The following is an 18,924-nucleotide window of genomic DNA, read 5'->3' as shown; positions in this document are numbered from 1 at the left end:
TCTGTCAGAGATGAACCGGATCATGCAGGAAATATAATAGTAGCTGACTGGAAATTTTTGATGCGTAGCAAAGAGCGCCAAAAACGGCCCCTCCCTCTCACACACAGCAGTGAAGAGAAACGAAACTGTCACAATTAAAAGCAAACAACTGCCAAGTGGAAAATAAAGCCCAAACATTTATTCACTCAGTACCTCAGCAATGTAAACGATTCTACATTCCAGCAAAAACGTTTAACATGATAAATACTTATTAAAAGGATTAGTGACCTTTAACAGAGTAGTTCCGGTGAAATACCATTCCCAGAATACTGAAGTGTATACATACATGTCATTATAACGGTATAGCAGGATTTTCTCATCAATTCCATTCAGAAAATAAAAACTGCTACATACCTCAATGCAGATTCATCTGCCCGCTGTCCCCTGATCTGAAGCTTTTACCTCCCTCAGATGGCCGAGAACAGCAATATGATCTTAACTACTCCGGTTAAAATCATAGTAAAAAACTCTGGTAGATTCTTCCTCAAAGTCTGCCAGAGAAGTAATAACACGCTCCGGTGCTATTGTAAAATAACAAACTTTTGATTGAAGTCATAAAAACTAAGTATAATCACCATAGTCCTCTCACACATCCTATCTAGTCGTTGGGTGCAAGAGAATGACTGGGACTGACGTAGAGGGGAGGAGCTATATGCAGCTCTGCTGGGTGAATCCTCTTGCATTTCCTGTTGGGGAGGAGTTATATCCCAGAAGTAATGATGACCCGTGGACTGATCACACATAACAGAAGAAACTACATTTAAACACCAAAAAACTCTTAACCATCTCCGTGGAGATGTTGCCTGTGCAACGGCAAAGAGAATGACTGGGGTGGGCGGAGCCTAGGAGGGACTATATGGCCAGCTTTGCTGGGACTCTTTGCCATTTCCTGTTGGGGAAGAGGTATCCCACAAGGATGACGCCGTGGACCGGACACACCAATGTTGGAGAAAATGGACCAACAGTTGTTTTAATGTAAAGTTTTAGTCAGAAGTTTATATTTATAACTCAGTATGTGGATTTTATTTTAAATATAGGAAAAAAAATTAATTTATTTATCAGATTAATCGAAAAAAATAATCGGCCGATTAATCGATTATGAAAATAATAGTTGCAGCCCTAAAAACATGTGAATGCTGCTTAGCCTACTTAGATTTAGGGGGACAATAATCAAGCAGAGAACCTGTCTGCAATTGTCACTTGCAGTGCATCACGTTGTACAAGACTTTTCGTGCAATCCCGCCCTCAACTCTTGCGCAGCCAATTGCACAAGAGTAGGGCATGTCAATCATCCAGAAGAGTGTAATGGGGTGAGAAAGAATTAGTATCTGCTTCATAAATTTGTGGTTGTAGGCTCACTCATGCTTGCGTGCACCATAATACCCCCAAAAAAAACTCCAAATGTAGCTTGATAAAAAAAAAAATCTTCCTTTTGCTTTTCAAAGTATACCAAAAGGACAAAACAAAAAAAATCATAACATTGCATGCCATTTACAAAAAGAAAAAAAACATTCAAATTTCCTTCTCTGAATCAGGACTTTATGGACCCTTTAAAGTATTTGTTTGATTTTTTTAAAAAGGTCATCTAATGGATGAATACAATATGAAGTTATCCCACAGAGAATTCTTTAAGTTAGTGTAGCAGATGGCTTCTACACATATGTACTGTGAGGTGATAAGCAGGGATGTCACAAGCACATTATAGAAACACAGAAGATTTAAATCAAAGGCCACATTTTATCTATTATAAATCAGATAGCAAATATAAAAAAGTATAGCCATAGGATTTGTCAAGCCTTGGCCTAAAATGAGCCTTCACCTGCAGCAGAAACCCAGGTTTGCTGACTCAGACTCACAGGCTAAAAAAACAATTTAATCAAACATTAACCAACAGAATATGTTGCTTAAATACAAACACTGACAAAAGGTCAAGTTCAGAAGCCACATTCTAGTGTAAAAGTAATAATTTTGTTAGAGCATTTAATTTTTAACTGTATTCTTTTTTTACTCAATTTAACCCATGAAAATTAGTCAAAATATAGTCAAAGTTCTGCAGCAGTTAAAGGGATATTCCGGTCAACATTTAAAAGCACATAGATGGATTACATCTTTGAATAGAAACCTATTTGCAATATACATGTATTAGCAAAAATGTTTTTTAGTAAAAGCTATCACTGTTAGCATGTAATGGATAGCTAGATATTCTCAGTGCTCCAGCATTTTAAATACTACAGCTGTTCAGAGCACCAGTGGGGCTTGTATCATGTCCAAAATTAACAAATTGAGTGATTACCAGATTATAAAAGCACCTTAGGCTCTCTGAGAAAGTGCTTTGTTTAAAATGTTGGTCCACGGTTTTAAAACAGCTATAGCTTTTGTTAGAAGCATTTTTGCTAATGCATGTATATTACAAACATGCGTCTATTCAAATCTGAAATGCATCCATGTGGATTCCAGTTTTGTCTAGAATGTCCCTTTTAAAACACAGTGATAGGCAAGAACTTCATATAATGCTTCAATAGAACAGAATTTTACTAATACAGAATGCTCCTTTACCTGCCAGTAAAGCATTTTTTTTTTTTTATTAAACACATTGATACAACAAAAAAAAATCACAAAATAACTAGGTACAGTTGGCATATTCAACATAACAAAATAAACCAATTGTCAGAGTAAATTAGAAGACAATATCAGGCCTCTTATGGACCATTAGAATGTAAGGCAATCTCAGTATACTTCAACTAGGTATTCTGTCGTCAAACTATATAAATGAAACTAATATTTTAACATGCTTAAAAAAAACTTCTCCCATATGTGATGTCACAATTTTTTTAATATCCATTTCAAGGGTTAATGTTTTGTTTTCAGACCATCACTCCATTCCCGCTAAGAGAGCATGGTAAGAAACTGCAAATTAAAGACTTTAAAATGGAGGGAGAGCTAAAACCATTTTACTATTAATAAATTACGGGGAGGCTTTCTTGATAAAAAGGGATACATGCCCTCTGTCTCCTACCAATATAAATTAATAAACGGTATCAGTTTCCACTTCAAGGTAACAGATACCGATAGCCTTTCAACACAAGGGATGGAACGGTTTGTGCTTTAAATGTTGATGGCATGACAGTTACTCAACATTAGAAAAAAGGGTTGATAGCACTATACAAGCCATTTATGTGTACTATATTATGTACCCCTTTCCTTAGATTATCTGCTGCCACTAATATGTAAGGTTTATGGAAAACCCAGCCCAGAGTCAGTCACCATTGTTTGTTCAGCTTCTTGGAATGTTAAATAGTTTATTCAATTTAAAATCATTTAATATGTATTAAAAGTGCAAAGAAAAAACAAAAATTAGCCAACAACCTTATATAGAATAAATATTAGCCTATGTAGTTCAACACAACAATTCACCCAAAATTGCTGAGTAACAGTGAAGCTAATCCTGTAAGATTACTATGTGTGCACAGATCCGTAAACAGAAGAAAGTTATTTGCCAAACTTCCAGCAATCCAGCAATATATGGACCTTAGCAAGCAGCTTTTGAAAAGACACCTACTGTATACAAATAAATCAAGTCATCAGCATTATTTGGGGGTGGGGCAGTGGAAAGGCTGGCAAAAGACAGCAGCAAGCTACGCATACACTGAGCAAAGCAAACTATTCAGCTCCATCCAACTAAACTCTGTTCTATAGGCTACACAGCTGATTGTGTACAAAGCAACACTGTCACACTGCAGTTATTGTCATTAGGTTGCTCAAACCGTTCAGTCTAAGATGCTGTAATTTATGTAAAACACTAAAATGTGTGACCAAGTCTTGAGATATAAAAAGCTCTAGATTCTTACAAGGCTCAAATAACCTTGTTCACTTCTACAAAAAGTATTTTCCTGCATGCAGTATTTTCTAACAGGAGTTGGCACATTGTCAAGTGGGAGCTGCAATACAATAACTAAATATACTGAAGAAGAATGTGTAACAGCCCAAGCGCTAATCAGTTTTGTTGTCTTTAAATCCTCTAAGTTACTGGAGGTTTATATTTTTAGTATTTTATGGTTGTTTAAACACACACTGCAGCATCATTCTATACACCAGAATTAAATACTATTTTCCTTCCCTGAATGCAGAGACACTAAAACCATAATACACAAGGAAGAAATTACAAGCTCACCTTTATGCCAATCAGCAATAACAGACGAGAACAAAGAGGTGCTTTAATACTGCCTGAAAACATCCAGTCACTGCTGCAGCTGATCTGAGGGAAATTGCAGTAAAATCCACAAGGTACTTGTGCATCAGCTTAGGGGCTTGCTCCCAGCCTGTAAAAGAATGTCCTTTACCGTTTGTGCCAGCATTAGTCATGCTAATTACCAGCTCAGCTAGTGAACGCCTGCACTTTTCCTGAAAAAACACACTGCCTACTACCCACGATCAAGGTCCACAGTGTGTGGCAGAACCCTGCTAGATGGGCAAATGCTTAGCCTATCCTTGCTGGGACAAAAGAGGAGGGGCCGATGGAGGCCGGACAGATCAGCATTTCCCAGTTGCCTAGCAATTGCATAGATTATTCAGCAAAGAAAAGCATGAATGAAAAAGCAGCACAGAGGAGTGCTCTCAGATTCCTTCTGCCTCTCTGCCAGGACCAGAACTTCCAACTCCACTGTGTCTAATTATAATCTGCCTTGTACAGTTTTGTACAGAGGATGCAGACTAAGCATTTCACTGCACTTACCACCCACACGGCACTGCATTATGAAGGGAGACTGTACTGAGAAGCAGCAGAATTGCAACAACTAGGTTAAACTTCTTTATTTTCACAATTTTAACTTTCATGCAGTCGTTCTGCAACTCCACACAGATAGCTATAATTTATTGTTTTATTACACACACACACTACCAAACCTTTGTAAATATGTTTTGCTTAATTTTAACAAAGTGCATATGAAATGAGCATATTTTCTAAATAATGATTTTTTTACATTCTGCTCTAGTATTGAATAAATCTCTTTAAAGGGACACTGAAGCCAAATTTTTTTATTTCACGATTCAGATAGAGCATGCAATTTTAAACAACTTTCTAATTTACTCTGATCATTTTTTATTCGTTCTCTTGCTATCTTTATTTGAAAAAGGCATCTAAGCTTTTTTTGGTTCAGACCTCTGGACAACACTTTATTGGTGGATGAATAGATCCACCAATCAGCAAGGACAACCCAGGTTGTTCACCAAAAATGGGCCAGCATCTAAACTTACATTCTTGCAATTCAAATAAAGATAAAGAGAATAAAGATAATTTGATAATAGAGCATGAAATTTTAAGCAACGTTCTAATTTATTCCTATATGAATCACGAAAGAAAATAAATTTGGGTTCAGTGTCCCTTTAAGTTATTTATTTATTTATATGTATTAATTAGAACCCCCAAAATGCATATATATGTATTACCAGTAAACAGCAAAGCTTATAGTGTCCTAATACATGGTACAGAGCCATGTATTATGGCAGCCGAGCTTACTAACAAAAGCATCACACAAAATGGTGACCTCACAGAAGAAGCGATCACTAGGGCCAACATAGATTGGATTAAATCATTTAGCTTTTCTTCAGCCGTATCCATGATTAATATCCTTGTCTGCTGCACACAGTGCAAAACACCTCATCTCATCACTTCAGACAAGTGGCACTGCAGCGAAGGACACTCATGTTGCTTAAAGGGATATGAAACCCAAATTAAAATTGCATGCTTTCTAAATCATGAAAAAAACAACTTTTCAATTTACTTTATTCCCTTGATATCCTTTGTTGTAAAGCATATCTAAATAAGATCAGTAGTTGCTGATTGGTGGCTGCACATAGATGTCTCGTGTGATTGGCTCACCCATGTGCATTGCTATTTCTTCAGCAAAGGATATCTAAAGAATGAAGCACATTAGGTAATATAAGTAAATTAGAATGTTCAAAATTGACTGTCATGTCCCTTTAAGAGACACACACATATATACACACATATACATACACACACACACACACATATATACACACACATATATATATACACACACACATATATACATATATATATATATATACATATATACACACACACTTTACTTTTTAAATACAGATTTATATAATTTAAAAAAAAAAAAAAAAGGGTTCATCCTGGACGGTGAATATTATCCATATCCTTTCAGATTTGAAAAATATGCATAGTCAACAGAAAAGAAACATTTGTGTAAAGTAAGATTTTATTCAGGTCTGTGTAGCAATGCAATAAAGAAGCCATCTATAATACACTGGCTGATACCCTTATTTAATGGAATACATAATTTCTTGTAAATCATAACCACTACCTAGCTTGGCGAATGAACAAAGAAAACTTATGCCCATCCATGTCAGAGCCAGAATGGATTTATCTTACCAAAGAGTGTCACATATGGCTGGTTGGTAGCCTTCCAAGATTGGTATGATCAAAGATCATGGAATCAAGAAGCATCAATTTATCAAGCAAATGTTAGAGGTTCAAACAATACATGTATCTTTAGGGACCTTTTAGGAGTGACCTCAAAGCCAAACCTGTAGAAGTGTTTACAGACAACAGAACAGCTATGACAAACATCATGTTACTCCGATAGATGTTGACGTCTTCAGGAAGCAGAACAGATTTCTCTAGGTACAGGAAAGTCAGTATATTTCCCAGGTGCACATTACTTAAACAGCATCAGTATTCAGGAAGAATGGAAGTTGAAGACAAATTTTTATTTTCTCATCTTACAAAATGAGAAGAATTTTACAGGAAACGTTGAAAATTCTTCCAATAATTCCCAGGTGGAAAACTTCAGCAGATATTCCTATTCCCTCTCTTTCTAGGAGTGGATTCATTTGTTCAGAAATGGCAGTCTTAGATTTTGATATTATGCAGAATACATCAAGAGTAAGTATAGTTGGATATGATCCTACCATTTTGACTGAGAAGGCTGAGCTTGACCTGGCCTTCTATAGCATCAGCTTTTGTTTCTAAACATAAGAGGGACCAATGAGTTATGCTTGACCAAAGTGGATGGTATTTCAGAAATTTAATATGCTAGGTTTTTATTTAAAAAACAAAAATATAACTGCTTGGATTGGCTCTACCGCAAGATCTCTATTTCAAATGGAATCAAAAAGACTTTAACCATGAACATAAAGTTAACTCCTATTTTGTAGTTCCTAAACCTACAATCTAGTATAGGTTGAAGATGTCTGCTACTTTTAGCTGTGACGGACATAAAATGGACACTTCAGCAAAAAACAAATTGTTTCAAAGCACCTGGTCAAATGCAGACTAAATTAATATCTTATGCAACACCATGGGTTTTACCTTTAGTATTTGACGCTCTGACTACTGAACCATTTGAGAGGCAGTTATGGAACTTTGAGCTCAAAAAAATTCAAACACGGACAAGGTGGTGTCTCCATTTCATATATCATACAATAGTCTTACCAACTTTTCCAGACAAGAGTAGTGGAAGGCAAAAAGTTTTATATCCTAAATGCCGTTCACCATCTTCGCATGTGTGGAGGAAGTGATAGGATCTTTTTGCTATAGCTCAGGGCTATAGAAAAGGCTATGCACCTTTAAAAACTATTCCTACATTCTAAATAGGCCATAATTATACATGTCACAATCTAACAATTTAAGAATATTCCTTTTCAAGAATGGCTCAGAGCTCTAGAGAAAAGTCTACCTTTTAGGCAATTTAAGAAGATGCCTCCCTTTCAGACCTTTAAGTAAAGGGTATGTGACAATTTTCTAAACTGCTGCTTGACAAACTGGAGTGCCAGTATGCGGAAGACTTGGTACCATTTTTCGCTCTGTATTTTACCCACCATAGCGTTTACAGCTTTGTATATCCCTTTTTTCTTTGAGAAGATTAGCCAAGATAAAACAAAAAACTTCCTCTTGCAGTCCACACTAAGTTGTTGGATATTCAAGAATAAAAGTGTTAGCATCAAGCTGTATCAAGTAAAAAAGTGATGAGGGGTATAGTTCTATGCATCCTCAAATGGGGACACAAGACATGCTAGACATCTGATTCAGATATAGTATAAATCTTAAAGCACATTTATGCCAACCAGATTTCATGCAAGCACAGCAAAAAAAAAAGTCTACCTTTCCATATTTCATTACACGTGGAATATTTTTAAGCACAGTCAACATTTTTTAAGGCGCTGTTGCCCCCAATGACAAAGACGACAAAGTGTAATTCGTACTTTAATAGATTACCATGAGAACGCTACTAAAAAAGGGTGGAGAGAATGAATGAATTAATGAATGAATGAATGAATGAATGAATGAATTAACTATGCCCGACACTTACATAAAAGTATTTCCCCACCATTTCAAACATTCTAGTTCCACCTCTATCAACTAAATCCTATAAGATTTATTTTTACTATAAAACTTATACTCCCCTTCGTATCATTATTGCAGTGCGATATCTGCAGACAGTGCATTAATAAATAAGCAGACATTCAAGAGCACATACTTCTGTGCTTTATGGGTCAGGCAGTACTGAACATCATGACAGATGGGGGGGGGGGGGGGTACACAAAAAAATTATGGGAAACGGGTCAGCCTAGATCAATAAACAGCCATCCACAGGTTTATACATGGTATAAAAGTTAGCTTGGCACTTGCAGCTCATACTACATATAACTGCAATGTTATAACAAAAAAGTACATTTAAATTACATATTAATACTCTCCTTTAGCTATCTAGAGATGAATTATGCAAGGACCATGTTTATATAAATAAAAAAAAAAAAGCTTCACAAAGTAAACATTCCTTTCCTTGTGGTGAATCAGGTTCTACAGTTATTACACAACAGGCTAATGCAGAATACAAAGGAGCAGAGTAAAGTTCAGTATCCTGGGGACATACATAGGCATAGGGGGGAAAATTAAATGTTAAGTAAATCTCAAATGCATTTTTTTTGTCTATTTCACATAAGAAGTGAAAAGATGGCAAACTGTTTAAATGAATCCCAGACGTAGAACACAAGAGACAGCTAATATGTTGTCCTTACCCTTGTAGCATAAAACAGACATTTGTGCAGCAAGTTCTGTTCTGTATCAGGGCATCGGCATCACACAAGGCATTTCATTTCAGGAACCTTTATGCAAAGTCTGCTTTAGAATAAGCTCTTACATTTGTTTCCCTGACTGGACCTCAGCTCTGTAGGCGACACGGCTCATAGTGAAAGTCTGGATGCAATTATAAGCCCCAGAACAGCCATAGGAAAGAATTACAATGCCAGTGAAATTTAATAGCGCTTGCCACAAGCAGATCATTGATCAAGTGACTTAAAATCATTGGTAACCTACTTTATTGCTTGAATATTTAGGCAAACCTAAATACAGAGTATTTCTGAAACTCATCATTAACTAAAAACGTACAGATTTGTACAAAAGTATTTTAACACCTCTAAAACAGATATTTATATACAGGGAGAAAAGTATGTAGCTCCAAATCAGCACTCGCTTCTGACCTCAGATGCGGCAGATAAGCAAAATCCTCCTGACTGATCTCAGGAGAGTGATTGACAGGCCTCGCACAACTGTATGGGTGAAAGCAGGGGCCACTCATGCAATGCAGTGAATGCTGCCCACTACTTATAATTCTGTGCATGTTCATGCCAAAGTTAGATGCCCAAAATACTGAAAAATATCACCCATAGGGTGAAGTCAGACTACAGAGACAACACACACTCAGATTTTTCTACGTTTTATTCTAATAGTAAACATATTCATGCTTGAGATCCCAATCACTTATTAAAAAGGGAACCCCAAAATTAAACTCATACCCACACAATTTTATATATATATACACATATATATACACATATATATACACATATATATACACATACACATATATATACACATACACACACACACACACACACATACATATATATACATACACACTTTTTGATGGGGTTAATTTTAGAGTTACCATTTTAACCTTTGATTGAAAGAAAGAGAAAAAAAGGAATTAAAGTATTTTTTCCCTCCATTGATTACAGTTGAAGTTGTTAACTGTTTTATTTTAAAACTACATTTTTAAGCTGTCAGAATTTGGAGTGTGTGAATTTCTCTAAAATAGCATGTAAATGCGTATTTTTGAAGAATAAGTGTTAGTATCAAGCAGTCAATTTATATCAGGTTTAAAAAAAAAAGCGATGAGGGATATTATAGTTCTGTCCATCGTCAAATGGGGGGGGAGCACAAGACATGCTAGACATCGAATTCAGATAAAACTACATACATAATCGCAGGCTTAAAAAATGTTTTAGGTAGCTACAATATAAAGCACATTGATGCCAAACAGATTCAATACAAGCACAGCAAAAAGGTCTACCATAAAAAAAAAAAAAATGAATATAATTTTGCTTACCTGATAAATTAATTTCTTTCATGATGGTGAGAGTCCACGATCCATTAGTCGTGGAAGTACTACTCCTGGCCACTAGGAGGCCGCAAAGATCCAAAAACTCCAAGAGCCATTAAAAATACCTCCCACCTTACTGTTAACTAGTCTGATGTTTAGCCAAGCCAGAAAAGAAGACGGTAGGAAAAGAAAACAAGTGCAACAAAAAGGAGCATGGAACAACAAAGTAGGTCCATATTCAAATTGCCTCCAGAAAAATACTATCACAATAAAAATAATTAAAAAAAAAAAAAAAAAAATTGAGAAAGAATGGGACACATGCAAGAACGGTTCATTCTTTTGCTTTGGTGCGCTGCTTCACAGCAGGCTATTCTCTTCAAAATAGTGCTGTCCTTTGGCTGCATTGTAAGCTTTCCTAACAGTGCAGCCAAAACAAGGCACTATTTGAAGAGAACAGTCAAATATGGAGCAGTGCTGCAAAAAAATGAATATGTTCTGCCTCTGGGATCCTAGGAACCAGTACCCAAGCTGTAAAGTCCACGAATAATCTGGGCAGAACCAGACTTCTACCATTCCATGGGTAATAAGTTTGTTTTTGGGTTTTTTCCTCTGAAGGTAGAAAAAACAAATACAAAATAAATGCCCAAAAACTACTTTCCTACCAAATTAAGCAGTACAAACATAAAAATAGTAGAATTTAGAAAGACTATGTAAGGAAGACCAAATTGCTGCTTTGCATGTTTGATCAGAGGCCTCATTCTTAAAGACCCAAGAAGTAGTAACTGATATGGTAGAATAGACAGTAATCTGTTTAGGAGACTGAACTGCCCCCAAATAAGTTTTATGAATCAAAAGCTTCAACCAAGAGGCTAATGAAATGGCAGTGGCCTTCTGACCCTTTCTGGCACCAGAAAAATGAACAAGCTAGAAGATTGTCTACAATCCTTATTGTCCGGTAAATAGTAATTCAAAGCTCTGACAAATTTAAATTTTAGAGAAGCCACTCCTTGGAAGTCTTTGGACAAAAAGAAGGCACAGCAATCTAACAATTTATATTACCAGAAGAAAACTACCATAGGCAAAAAAAAAAAAAAAAAAAAAAAAAAGTAGTTCTCAAAACTGCCTTATCCCGATGATAACACAAGATAAGAAGGCTCGAAACAAAGAGCACGCAATTCAGAAACTTCTCAAGCATAAGAAATGGCCAAAAGAAGCAAAAACTTCCAAGACAAAAGCTGGATATTGAAATCATGCATAGGTTCAAAAGGAGGTAGTACCTTCAAACTCCGTGTAACCTAAATTAAGTTCCTTTGAGAAAAAAATTGGTTTAACAACAAGCTTAATTTAGATAGAGCATGCCATTTTAAACAACTTCCCAATTTACTTCTATTGTCTAAATTTGCTTTATTCTATTGGCATTTGTTGAAAAAGAAGCAATGTACTACTGAGAGCTAGTTAAAGGGATACAAACCCAAATTTTTTCTTTCCTGAATTCAGATTGAGAATGTTATTTTAAGCAACTTTCTAATTTACTTCCATGATCAATTTCTTTGTTCTCTTGCTATCGTTTGAAAAGCAGGAATGTAAAGCTTGGGAGCCGGCCCATTTTAGGTACAGCACTCTGGATAGCGCTTGCTTACTGTTGGTTCTGAACCAAAAATTGTCCGGCTCCTAAGCTTTACATTCCTGCTTTTTAAAATAAAGAAAGATGGCAAGAGAACGAAAAAAAGTAAATTGTTTAAAAATCACATGCTCTACCTGAATGGTGAAAGAAAGAACAAAAATAATAAATAAATTGTGTTACATGTCCCTTTATTCCCGACTAAAGCATTACCAAAATTCTGCATATCTGGAAATTTGGTTTTCTTGTGAAACAAGACAAAAAGAGCAGAGATCTGTCCCTTTAAGGAACTAGCTGATAACCCTTTATGCAAACTGAAAAAAAATTAAGAATTTTAGGAATTCTAAAAGTGCCAACTAAACCCATATTCCAAACACCAGGAAATAAAAGCCTTCCATACCATGTGATAAAGCTTCCTTGTCACAGGTTAACAGCTTGAATCAAAATTTTAATGACAGAATCAGAAAAACCTGTGCCTTAAAACTAAGCCTAAAAAGCAGCTCTTTGAAGTAATGAAAATCTTACCCCCTCACCAGAGGCTGGTGATGAAGTGATTAGCGCTTACCAGACATCAGGAACCGAACATACTGATGCAGACAAAACGACAGCGTACAAAAAAAATAAAAACCCTCCCACAAATTATGACTTACCAGATAATTTCCTTTCCTTCCTACAGAGAGAGTCCACAGCTGCATTCACTACAGTTACACAACCTGCAAAGCCATGCTAGGGACCACTCAAAATCCCCAGAGTCTGCTGAGCACAAAAGCCTCTGAGGAGCTGGGCCCTGCGGCTCTCGACTACCACGAAGCGTACCCCCGAGAGTGGGAACAGAGGACCCAATAAGAGATCCAAAGGACCATCTGTGACGGATACCCCCGGCTACCCCAATTGGGTAGCTCCGCCAAAAGGGGTCCTGCTTCTTCCCTGCCGACTGCAGCTATGTAGCTGGCAAGTGACCACAGCCTGTAGCCACCCCTGATGCCCGACAGCACCAGTACTCAGGGTCCCACCCTGTGGCAGACTCCAGCTACCCCAACTGAGTAGCTCTGCCAGAGGGTCCTTCCCTTGCCTGCAACAGGCTGCTATGTAGCCCAAGAAAGTGATTTTAGCTGGAGACAACCCAAATAACTAGACAGACTAGCCTTCAGGTTAAACAGGAACTGATTTTATTGTACAACATACACTCCTTTTATACACACAGCTCATCTTGATAAGACAAAGGACAATCCCACTATTTTCCCGCCATTCCCGCCCCTCCAGATTGACCGGCGCCTCCATAGGAGCCACAGTCCCACATAATCTCAATACCTATGGGTGGCGGTTTCGGGGTGATCCCAGTGGAGCGGGGCACTTCCAGGGTGTCATTTTAAAGCACTTGGTCCCCAGATTTCACAGTCCAAAAATCAGCATGATTCATTACTGGGGACCGGAGTTACAGTCTGTTGAAGTTATCGGGTTAGGGGTGTCCAAAACCCCCGGTTCCCAAAGGAGCTCCTCTCCGGTAATTCCCTCACCTCTTGTCCTCCCTAGGGGCTACTAATCCCCAAAAGAGCGGAGCTCTGGGGCACATGGTTGCTGGAGCGACCTGGGTTAAATTTAGCGGGTGTTCTGCTCTCCTGTGGCCGACTGGGAGTTCCAAGAGCCTGGACAGTCTGAGAGGGGTAAGGCGGGTGTCCGTTGTGAGGCGGCCGACCGGGAGTTCCAGGAGCCCAGCCAGCCTAGGAGGGTTTTCCTGGTCATAAACCAACTCTTCTCTGAACACAAAAACAAGTCAAAACAAAGCAAACAAACAGCTTCCAGAGATGGTGGTTGCTCTGAGGAGCCCAAAACCACTGAAAAAAATAGGGGTGAGTTTGTAGGGGGGTGGGGGATAGCCTTAGCCGTCTGGTATCCGTGACACCATCCAACAAGGGAAGAAAGAAAATTTAAAAGCAAAACTTGCTACAGGACCACTGCCCAGGGAGACGAACTCCCTAGGAGGGCAAGGACCAGAAAGAAATTCCATACTCAGGAAAAAACGATCACTAGGATATGAGGGCCACCCTCCGATCCAAGACACAGCACCATACAACCTATTGGTGCTCCAAATCCTAGAGTTCCCCATTGTACCATAGTCGAGACGAAAACCCGTCAGACTAGATAAGCATAGACAGGGTAACTGACCAAGCAACTTTAAAAAAAAAAATAAAAAAAAAAAAAAAGCTCTCCGTGAGAACACAGCCACCTCTAAACAAGAACTCGCAATGACCCAATCTCCAGGCAGCAAAGCTGACCCTAAGCCATCGTGGGACCTCATCCCACCGTGAAACATCGGCAACAGCTCCCGTCCAGAAAAAAAAAAAAAATCTAGACTCCAAGGAGCGTCCCATACCAGCAGCAGACGCCACCAGTAGAATGATGGACCTCAAGAGTCCCCAACTAAAGGGGAAAACAGACTCAATAGAAGTACACGGTCAATCCTGCACAGAGCAGACCGATCCCTGACCTTCACTCCAAGGTAACTGTCTCAGCCCAAAGGCTGGTAAAGACCCAAGACAAAGTATCAAAAACGCCGCCCGACCTCGGAAGACAAGGTATGGGTCTGCAAGGGAGCGAAAACCCAGAGTAGAGCTCTAACCACTTAAAACCGGCATGCTACTATGAGCCATGACAGGAACATTCCAGAAACCCTACACAGCTGCCTTCCCTAAAGGAGGAACACCCCCAAAAGGAAGACAGAACTCTGACCCACCGCGTCCTAATACCAGAATCCAGCCCCGTGATCCCGAGTACGCAAGGGAAAACAAAAAAAAAAAAAAAACTCTGAAACGAGAAAAACAGGGACCCACAGGCCTTCACGGATACTGAGGAACCTCAAAATCAAAGGAGAGCAAACCCAAGAAATTCATCCCCCACCATAGGTGAGGAGAAGAGGAAGTAGAGAAAACGGTGAACACCCTACCTAGAGGCGAAACCCTTTGTTCATTACTGCCAGCTCGGGTGATACGACAACTGAAAGTCTACAAGGAAGCATTAGATGCCCCAGAAGACAAAGTAGGGACCCGTCAGACCTCAAACTTAAACTACCGCAAGATATCAATCTCCCATGAGAGCCAAGAAAAAAAAAAAACCTTTCAAAAAGGGACATGCGGGAAATGCAACCCAAAGGTTAAACTGAACTGCCCAAGCCCAATTCTAGGCAAGAGACGTGGACCCAAGACAGAGTCCCTAAGAAACAGGACCGATCGAAAGATCTAACCTGAGTAAGCCTTAAAGCTGCCTCCTATGGTTAGGAGTGCACCCAGGACATAGCCTTCCACCATCCAAAGTCCGTAGACATAGGGTACCAGCAACAGCCTCAAACCCAAGAGTCTAAAAAAAAAAAAAAAAAAAAACAACTTATAACAGGGGGGAGCGGAGCTACCAGTCAAGCTGAATGGACATGTGCATGAGCTCTCTACTATGGAGCTAAAATAAGCAGTTTTTTTTACCAGAATTTAGAGCTCTTTTTGAGTTTGATAGGTTAGACTTTTACAAATGATCACTCCCTTCAACTTGAGCTTTGTGGAGGACATTCGTTACTAACTTTCTTGGGCCTTAGGATTTCTACATACTCACCCACGACCCCCGACTTACTGCTCATTTCCTGCCGGCAAGTACATCTACCCTAGACTCCGGAGGGTCGTGGCTCCACTGCGGAGCGGGGTTTTCAGTAACTTCCTAACTTCTGGGCACTAGCGCTGACCCGCCTGTTAACAGGGTGCGCACTTACCAGTGGTAAGTCACGGCTGATTAAGAGGCCGTCTGCAGGCCGTCTCTGAAGTGGACTTCTGGGGTTACTTACTGGAGCCCGTTGGGGCTGGAGAAAGTGTTCAGTGTGGTACCCTCAGCTTCTCGGGCGGCAATCCTTGAGGTGGGACCGGCATCTACGGGGAGTCCCTAACGGCCGCCATCTTTCCGGTCTCACGCTTCTTCACTTGCTCCTGGGACGCCTGGAGCCGCTACTGTTGAGGTGGCCCTGTACACAACTCCACTTCGATACCAGTGAGGTTCTTCACCTGCTTCTGCCACTAAGGCCCTGGGCTGGTTCGGGCCCACATCTTACAGCACAGGCCGCATCGTTTGTGTGTACACGCTAGCTGCCACGTGGGTGACCTGCCAGCTAGGCCGCAACTAGATTAGTCCCGTTACTCAGCTAATATTAGAGTACCGGCTTGCTCTTCAGCAGGGACATCACTGGCACTGGGTCTTCAGTCTGGCTGAAGTACATTAGAGGATACCTGGGACATTGCACACAGGGGTAAGACTTATCTGACAGGTCTAGCTGAGCCCCAGTTCCCCTATCAAGTTTAAGGCAACACCTAAGGTCAAAATCCATTCCCGCCTGATGCCCACCTTTTAGCCCATAAACCATCACCCCAGCTTTATGCTCTAAGGGGCTATATAACTTATTATTGCTACAAGACTCTCTGAAGATACACTTTTTAGGTGTGCTGTTTCCTTAGGCCCAGTAACGATTAGGGCCCCCAAGACCTGGTCCATAATTTGCTAAACCCTACTTTAAGCTTTCTACCTGAACTTTCCTGAGAAGAAGGAACTCTATATTTTTTGGTACTTGCAGGAAAGCCCCTTAACTTCACCCAAGCCTAACCCAGATTTGCTCTGTTTTCCATCTGGGATTCCTGAGGGGCTCTCATACATAGTGGCCCTTTCTGTTTAGTGATTATAGGGGTGACTGTTGGAGCAACTACTCATGCGGTTCTACCAATATTGATACCTCTGCACAGAGCTCTCACTAAGGACGTTTACACAGGCTGCCCTGGACTAAGTATTGCCCTAATAGGTTATTTTCGCATTCTAGCAGCTGCTGTGTCAGCTAAATTGTTTTTGGTATATTAAACCAAAGTGTAGTGCCATTTTCCTGCTTAACCTGAAATTTTACTTTTAAAGGCTGTCAATACTGTTATCATTTCATGTGTCATATGATCTGCTTGCATTCTGTAGTGTTGTCTATATGAAACCAACACACACAATTAGTTTATTGACCACACATCACAATCCTACCCAAGATAACATACCCCGGTGCCTTTCCGCACCTATAAGTATGCCCAGCCTGGGTTAACAAGACCCACATCCCCTTTTTAATACTTAGTTACTTACACCCTCCCCCCTCGAGAAAACACCCTGAGAGGGCGTTTGAACCATAAATATAACTCCCACTCTTTATTTTTGGGGTTTTATCCTTTCCCAGGTGGCCACAGCTGTCCTTAGGCCTATAACACTACATTGAGGTTAGCATCATACATACAGTCACATTATACTACATTTATAGTACATTATTTTATATATTGCATCTCCTAGTAGCATTGCTCTCTTGGTAGTGTCGATTGAGAGTCCCACAGGAAGGGATTTGTTCCTCTGGTCCCCCTTGCGCCTCCCCCTTTCCGGCCCAGCTTGTCTGGGCTTGTCACTGCCCTTATCCTTTTACCCTTCCTTTTGGTCGTATCCCCCTCCCTGAGGTGCGTGGGGGTCCTTGGGGTCCCCCTCAATCGTGCGGGTTGGCCTGTATATTGGACCCCTCTGAACAGATTGCTCTGTAATAAGTTAACATGTACTAGGTGCAGCCAGTATAGGTGGGTTGTGTCTGACCCCGCTCTCGCTTCATATTATTAGCTTAACTTGCTTCAGATGGCAATATAAATTGGCTGTCAGGTTTGATGGTCCAACAGTTCCTTACATTTCCCAGTGGTCAGGGTGGGTCATACAGCAAGTCTGCACAAAGCTTTCTAAAAAGGTATAAATCATGCCGCACTCCTCCAGAAGAAACCCCAGGACCCCTGCAGCAATCAAGAAGACGGTTCTAGATCATTTCAATCTCACAGGGAACCTAATCCCTTGAGAAAAGAATCTAGCAACCCCAAGTCACAGGATGAGGGTTCTCAATCGAGCTCCCAGTCTGGTGCCCATCTAAACCAATACATTACGGAAAGCATACCGCAAAAAATGCTTGCGGCACAGACCAAATCTATCACTGCAGAGATCCAGCGCAGTTCAGCAGAACTCAGGAAAGATATAGCTGAAATTGGAGACAGTGTAGATACTCTCGAGAGGCAACATGACTTAGCTACAGATCACTCAAATCTACTATCATATGCCGAAAACTTGGCAGAGCAAATGTCCCAGCTTGAACTAAAACTGGCTGATGTGGAGGATAGGGCCAGGAGGAAAAATTTTCGATTCAGAAGCATCCCTGAAAACGTAGCACTAGGTGAACTACAAGAATTCCTTATGTCATTCACCGCTCTCTTAAGCCCCCTGGAGAGGCAACAAGCATGCCATGGAGCAGGCCCACAGGGCTCTCAGACCAAGATCAATGTCATCCGCCAAGCCGAGGGATGTGGTGGTTCGCTTTCACAACTTCACCTTCAAAGACAGCTTGATACAGGCGGCATTTAGTAAACCTCTCCTGCCTGACACCTTTAAAGACATCCAGCTCCTCCCGGATCTCTCTTCTCACACGCTGCAGCAACGTAGACTCTTTTTGCCCCTATCACTACTCAACTTAGGAAAGAGAATATCAAATATAGATGGCGTTTCCCCACTAAATTCATTGTGACAAAGGACAATCAGACTCGTGTAGTATCCTCTCCCTCCTTGGGCAGTACTCTCCTAGCTAACTGGGGCCTTCAAGCTGAAATGGAACACCAACTGGTTAACCATTCTAGATTACGGGTCACAGCCCCATCATGGTCACTAAAAGAGCAGAGACCCAAGCGCCAAAAACCCAACCCCCTGACCACATTTTGAGGCCTCAAGCCTTACCTACATGAAGTCTTACTGCTGTATTTC

General features: G+C 40.1%; 1 protein-coding gene across 3 annotated transcripts in view; it reads right to left on the bottom strand.

Moving 5' to 3' along the window:
- MTUS1 (microtubule associated scaffold protein 1) overlaps positions 1-18,924 on the bottom strand; it is a 938,324-nt gene that overhangs the window by 873,033 nt on the left and 46,367 nt on the right. For 2 of the 3 annotated variants that reach the window (XM_053703911.1, XM_053703915.1), the window contains exon 1: positions 4,211-4,470. The exons of the other annotated variant lie outside the window; for it this stretch is intronic. The gene's annotated coding sequence lies outside the window, so the exon portion shown is untranslated. Of the gene's footprint in view, positions 1-4,210; positions 4,471-18,924 lie in introns of those variants that run through there. 3 annotated transcript variants of the gene reach the window in all.

This window comes from Bombina bombina, chromosome 2 (assembly GCF_027579735.1).
Source record: "Bombina bombina isolate aBomBom1 chromosome 2, aBomBom1.pri, whole genome shotgun sequence".
In the NCBI taxonomy this organism is placed as follows: domain Eukaryota; kingdom Metazoa; phylum Chordata; class Amphibia; order Anura; family Bombinatoridae; genus Bombina; species Bombina bombina.
The sequence above is the reverse complement of the archived record's forward strand: the minus strand, read 5'-3'. Positions and strand labels throughout refer to the sequence as shown.